We start from the raw sequence: 7,500 nt of genomic DNA on the forward strand, positions 1-7,500 counted from the left end.
TTTACGCAGTGGGCGTCTGTACTCATATAGATATTTTGATAGGATTGAAAGGGGTCAAAGAGATAGAAAAAAAAAGAATACAGCAGTCATGGCTCCTCCTGTCAGCCCTACCCCTGGACCTAGTGGTGTAGGCCAGGCTAATCCTCCTCCAATTGTGACGCTTGTAAATGCCAGGTCAGCAATCCTTCCTTTTCAAGGCCGTGTCAACGGGTTCTTGCCACAAAATGTGGAGTCATGGATTTCATCCGTTGATGCCCATTTAAATGCCAAACAAATCGTAGATCCTTTTGTACAATTACAAGAAGCTAAAAGTTTTATAGATTTTTCTAAGGGGGATGCGAGTGCGTATTTAAGAGGTGTTTCATTTCAGGAAGCAGTTACTTGGGATGATTTCAAAGTTAGGTTACGCGCGATCTATGGGGGTGAAGAAGCTTTGGATGTGGTGTTAACGTTACGAAATACACTTAATCAAGCCACTATGAATCGGCTTAATGTTGTTGAGAGAGCAGCTCTCATAGCTGATAGGCTTAACGAATATCAGGACATTTTAGGTAATTCCACTTGGGTTACTAACGATAATATCTCCGTGAAAGATTTTTTACGATTAATGTATTTAACTTGCATGACACTTATGTTGCCTGAAGCTTTAGTGCGGTGCTTTGATAAGAAGTTAATGCCTGCAAGTACGGAATTGGATGTCTATAAACAGATAAAGAAGCACATGTCCAAGTGTCCAGATCTCGATCCCGTGTTAACTCAAGTTTTTGCTAAGAATGAAACAAAACCACAAACAGTGAACGTAATTAATAATCCAGTAGCGGGAGTGACGTGTTACAACTGCAAACGTCAAGGTCACATAAGCGCAGACTGTAGAACGAAATTTTGTTCAGTTCACAACACAGGATCACATTCTTATAGTCAATGTTACGCGCGTAAGACACAACAATATCCTAGAAATACACAGTCAATTCCACAGTCAGTTCCATATGGAAATAAAAAGAAAAATCCTCATTTTAACAATAAGAAGAAACAACAAAATGTCAATGCAGTTCAGAGTCCGAAACAAACAAACACTTCTTCAAATATCGCTGAGCCTGGGCCGTCAAACCAGACCTCGCAAAGTCAGCCTAATTTTCAGAATGTGCAGAACAAAGCAAATACCACATAGTTAACTCTAGAGGGGAAGAGAGTGATGTTGGGTCAAGGTCATTTATGTCAACATCAATAGTATTGAATAATCAATTTAATGTTTTATCAGATAAATGTGAGACAATAGATTTTCCTATGAAACACACGGCCGAATTAAGTAAAACAGTGCATGCTCCCGTAGATTTGCAACGAGTTCATACAATAATAAGCCAAAATGAGTTACGGCCAACCTTATATGCTGTAAATTTAGAACACAAATCCTTTACGTTATTTTTTGACTCTGGTAGTCCACGTAATATTATGGATTTGAAGACGCATCATTTGTTGTTTTCGAACTTTCCGATTGAAAAATCAGGAATCAGACTTTCAGGTATAGGAAATAATGAATTAAACGTCATAGGCATAACTCATATTCAGTTCAGAGTCGGTAATCGCACGTTTGCCGATACATTTGTTGTTGTGAAAAACATTAATATGTATCCAGCTGTAATTATAGGATACCCATCTATGGGAAATCAAAACATTATCTTAGCTCCTGCAAAGCACGGCGTGTATATCAAAGGGAAATTCTATAAGTCTTCTAATACTTTAAAGTCTGTTTTGGATAATAAGGAGACGACAAATGTAACCGTAACGTACGTTGAAGAACCAATAACTTGTCTCACTAATAAAGAAATAATACACGCGACCCAGCAGAATTCTCGTTCACCCGTAATATCATCTTGCACGCAATATATCGAACCAAACATACCTTCGAATTTAATAGTGCAAATAAAGAAAACACTACCGGGATCTGAAATATTAATCCTTTCCGATACTTTGAAAACCAACGGATTGTCTGTCACACAAGCTATTTATACAGTAGGCTCACATCAGCAATGTAATATCGAAGTCTGTAATCATTTAAATAACACTTTAGTAATTCACAAAAATCAACATATCTTGGATGTAGAAGTTTATAAACATCGTATTCTTACCGTTGCTGAAATCAATCACTCTCAATCAGTTGCGGATGAATCCCTTTTACGATCTATTAAAAATAAAATCAGTAAGGACATTCAAGACGAAGAAATTCAGCAGAAAATTTTTGAACTTTTAAATAAATATACAGATGTCTTTTCCACTACGGATGGATCCTTAGGGAAAACAGATGTGATCGAGCATCAAATAAGGTTAAAAGACAAACAGAAAATTATATATGTACCCTCGTACAGACTCCCTATGAAATTCCAGAATGAAATAAATGATGAAGTAGGTAAAATGTTAGAGGAAGGAGTCATTAGAAAATCAAATAGCCCTTATAATTTTCCTTTAATAGTTGTACCGAAAAAAGATCGAACATGGCGTATCTGTGTCGACTTTCGTCGTCTAAACGAGGAAACGATCCCTGATCGATTCCCAGTGCCATGTACTGACGATATTTTGTCTTTGTTAGGTCAGAATAAATATTTTACCAGTTTGGACTTACTTAAAGGCTTTCACCAGATATCATTAGAAGAAGATAGTATCCCATACACAGCCTTCAGCACAGCCAGGGGACATTATGAATTTTTACGGATGCCTTTTGGTTTACGTTGTGCTCCTATAACATTTACAAGAATGATTAACATAGTGTTTGGAGACTTGTTAGGGGATATATTGCATGCCTATATGGATGATCTTGTAATCTTTTCCAACACCTTAGAAGAACATCTACGTAAGTTAGAACTAGTACTACAGAGATTAAGACAACATAACTTAAGGGTAAAGATTAGTAAGTGTGAATTTTTCAAAACAGAATTAGTATATTTGGGTTTCATGGTGTCAAGCCAAGGTCTTAAAGTAGTCCATGATAAGGTGTCGGCTATACGTAATTTTCCCATACCTACTAATGTCAAGGGAATACAGCAATTTCTGGGTTGTAGTGGATATTACAGGCGTTTTATACGCAACTATTCAATAATAGCCGCTCCTTTAACTGATCTTACGAAGAAGGGCGTAGATTTCATATGGTCTGAGCAACATCAACAGGCGTTTAATACTTTGAAAGATGAACTGTGTAGTTCTCCTATCTTAAAATTTCCTGACTTCGGTAAGGAATTCTTCATTGCAACAGACGCCTCAGACTTAGGAGTGGGAGGGGTATTGCTTCAGCAATATGATAAACAGTTTTTCCCGATAGCTTTCTATTCTCGAAAATTGAGAACTTCCGAAAGTAAATATGCAGTAATAGACAAGGAAGGACTAGCTATTGTTAATTCGCTAGTGCATTTTAAGTTCATAATTTACGGTTATCCCGTTAAGGTTCTTACTGACCATAAACCACTAACAGAGTTCTTTAAAGGCTTCAATCACAGCCCTAAACGAACTCGGTGGCATTTAATCATTCAAGATTTTGGCGCAAGAATCGGGTATTTACCTGGGAAAGCAAATATCATTGCGGATGCATTATCACGCAACCCCGTGTCATCTTGTACGGAGTCTTTAGCTGAATTAATAGATATATCAACATCCATGCCTATTGTAAAAACAATATCTGAACAAGAAGATTTAGGCTGGAGTGCTGAATTGTTACAGACTGAGCAAAGAAAAGATCAGAAAATAGAAACAATTATAAATGCTTTGAAAGGCAATCATAAAGAAAAAGAATATATAAAGTATAAGCAGCAGAATTATGTAATCAAAGATAATATTCTGTGTAGGACTGTGACAAGGAAAACCCGCAATACACCACATGTAACTAACGACCAGGTAGTAGTACCAAACTCACTTGTTTCCACTGTCCTGAATTGGTTGCATTCAAATCCATTACATGGACACCCTGGGTTCTCATTAATGTCACAGAAAGCCAAATCATTGTTTTATTGGCATACAATGCTTACAGATATAAAAAGACACATAGCTAATTGTCGCACATGTCAGGAAAACAAAGGGCATACGAAAACACCTGTTAGCTTAGGAACTTATCCTGTTCCCAATCAACCTTTTGAAAGAATACATTTAGATTTGTTAACAGGATTTTACGAGTCAGACAGAGGGAATAAGCACCTCTTAGTAATTATAGATGCTTTAACTCGATATACAGAACTAATAGCGCTTAAAACTAAAACTGCGATTGAATGCGCTAGGAAGTTTTACGAGTGTTACATTTGTAAACATGGAATTCCACACATGATAATCTCAGACTCGGGTGGTGAATTTAATAATCACTTTCTTACCTCATTGTGTGAATTCCTCAAAATAAAGAAGATCAATACCATGATATATCACCCAGAGTCGAATGGGCTAGTGGAAAGAGCAAATAGGAAGATATTAAATATATTAAGGGTAACACTAGGGGGATCAGACCCCAACTGGGATATTGCAATACCGGCGGCACTGAGTACTCTGAATCATTCATATCATATATCAATTAAAATGTCACCGCATGAAGCATTGTATGGTACCCCAGTTAGAACACCTTTCCATGTATTAACGCCTACAACTAATCTATCAAATCCTTTAAAAGAATGTATAAATGCAAGTATAAGTCGATATGATATCCTTCGAAAGAATTTAGAAGAATCACAAATCATAATGAAAAGGAATCATGATAAAATAGCGAAACCAACTAAAACATATACCGTGGGTGATAACATCTATATTCAAATCAATGTCAGAAAAGGGCTCAACTATAAACTAACACCTAAGTTTGAAGGCCCATTTAACATTTTGGAAATATTAACGGCCAATAGGTTTAGAATTCAAAATGTAGCCCAACCCACGGATGAGAGAATAGTACCATTGTCTCACATAAGAAATTAAAAAGAAGTGAGGAAAAATTTTAATTTCAATTTAAAAGTTTTCTTTTTAATACAGGAGTAATTACATATGTTTTTTCTCGTTACAGGTTTCCAAGATGAATTTTTTGTTGTTGGGAGTGATATTGTTCGCTCAGACATTTTTTTCGTATGGGATGAGTTCTAAGACTAAGAATATATATTTTAAATATGGAAATATAGTTGAAAGACAAGAAGACATTTTTATTACATCAACCACCGTAATTGTCGAAGTGCATATGCAAGCAATTTTTCTTCAAGAGAATGATGTCACTAGCTTAAGAACCGCCATTTCAAGGTTTTCTGCATCATTGGATGAGTTGCATAGGAGACATTTTCATTTGACTACTAAGAGTTTGCTTAGCTCAACATTAAAAGTTGCAGAGATGCTATCTGATGACTTAAAGAATAAGACTGGAGAGACAGGATCTTTGGCTTATGACCTTTTGATGTGGACTGTAGGACACGAACAAAAAGAAAGACGGAATCCGTTCATTTATGCTGCATTAAGCATCTTTGGGTCTGTTGCAAGTTTAGGTTTAGGACTTTCCAATCGTCTTAAAATTAGTAATCAAAATAAGAAAATTGAGTTCTTGACTCATAAAGATGAATTGATTATGTCAGAACTAAGGGATCAGTTAGCTTCAATCAATAAAATTATGGATTTGTTAAATGAACATTCAGATAATATCGTTCAAATTATGGAAGTACAGGATTTGTTAGCAACATTAACGTATTATGATTCAAAGATAGATCACATACATAACAGAATTGCACATTTCATTGAGAAATCCAAGGATTATGTAGAAGCTATCACGTTAGCAACTAAAGGTGTATTGTCGCCCCATTTGTTGCCTATACGTTACTTAAAATTAGTTCTGGAGAACACTAGGGATAAACTAGGCTATGTTCCTTTGTTAGACGAACATAGGTTAGAATTTTATTACAGCCTAATTACAGTAAACGTAGATAATAACAAGATTAGGATTACAATTCCCTTTGATTCTTCTGATGCCTGGCAATCTTACAGGATATCACCATTTCCGACTTTCATGACGAATCACTCAAATCCAGTAATATCCAGTTTGACAGGACACGTATTGATTTCCCCAGACAAGGAAACATATACGGTCATTAAAGACTTAAATCAATTAACTCACTGTTCAGACGCAATGGATAGAAAAATATGTACAGCTGACTCATTTGAATTCCGTAAAAACTTGATGGATTCATGCGAGTTAGGTATAGTGCTAGACGGTGCTCTCTCCCATACAAGTGAAAATTGTCTGGATAAGCTTTATCCCTTTGACAATAAAGAATTCAATTGCAGACTAAATAATGGCTCGTGGATACGATACGACAAGGACGGCTTCAATATATCATGCCCTGACGGATCCACATCCCACAACCACATCTTCGTCGCAGCAGATGGCTGTATCGGGACTTCCCCGAATTCCATGGTGACTGGCCTACGGACAATCATCAGAGAACGTGCTTACTTCGCGAATTTCACGTGGACCTCTACAACGCCCGCACTTCCTCTCCCCTATAAAGGAAGTGTGGCGAAACACTTAATGAAACTTACCGAAAAGGACCACCTGTCGCCGACTTACAAAGAGATTCTTCACCCCATAATACTGGCTAGTTTGTGTTTCACGGTGATGATATTTATCGCCGTGAACATCCTTGTTTGGCGTAGGTTACGGCACAGCAAGCAGCTACAAAGGAACGAGTTGAATAGCCCTGACAATACCCCTTACCTGATACAATTCAAAGCTGTATGAGTGGCCACCTCATTCGCTAAGGGAGTAATTTGTCAGGATGATGTTTGTATGAAAAGCTGACTAGTACGCTAGTAATATGTAATTAAAGAAATTCTCTACATTTGCATTGTTAAAAATACATTTAAAATAACATTTAAAAAAATAAATAAAATAAAAAAGGATATAAATCATTTTTTTCTCTCGGCATCTAATAAAAATATATAAGCCGGAATGTTAAAAAAGAAAAGAGAAAAAAAAAAAAAAAAAAAAAAAAAAATATATAAGATATATAACAGAATCTATGGGCATCTAATAAAATGTATCAGCCCTATATATAAATATATATATATGTACGAAACCGTGGTACGTGTACGTACCAGGAATTCGTATTTGTGCACTGAATATTGAGTATCTTGTTTCTGACAAAGGTAACAATTATTTTTTATCAAGTTACCGAATCATTTGTAAGTCAGAATTTGTTTTGTTTTTTGGTACCATGTAATCATTTGCTAGCAATGTACCATATGTATGATCTTGGTTTTATCATGCATTTTTCTTTTTGCTTTGGTAATATCTTTTTTTGTATGCGTTATTGTTATTAGTTTTGGTGTGCCTGTTTGGACATTCGTCCTCAGTTGGATATAGCTAGTTTTGGACAATGAATGATACGTATGTCCAGTCACACCTAATAACCATGTTTCGGCTTGTTGTTAAATTTTTGTAAAAAAAATTGAGATAGCTGGCCGAGCATATGTAATGATTAGAATATTAATATTACATGTTTAAAACAA

General features: G+C 35.9%; 1 long non-coding RNA gene across 1 annotated transcript in view; it reads left to right on the top strand.

Annotated features, from left to right (window-relative positions):
- The window catches only part of LOC137653780 (uncharacterized), an 8,053-nt gene that overhangs the window by 216 nt on the left and 337 nt on the right, over nt 1–7,500 (top strand). The window contains exon 2 of the long non-coding RNA XR_011046544.1: nt 6,277–7,500. This exon is cut by the window's right edge and continues 337 nt beyond it. This is a non-coding gene — a long non-coding RNA (uncharacterized lncRNA). The remainder of the gene's footprint in view (nt 1–6,276) is intronic.

The sequence above is a fragment of the Palaemon carinicauda genome, chromosome 14, assembly GCF_036898095.1.
Source record: "Palaemon carinicauda isolate YSFRI2023 chromosome 14, ASM3689809v2, whole genome shotgun sequence".
Taxonomy (NCBI): Eukaryota; Metazoa; Arthropoda; class Malacostraca; order Decapoda; family Palaemonidae; genus Palaemon; species Palaemon carinicauda.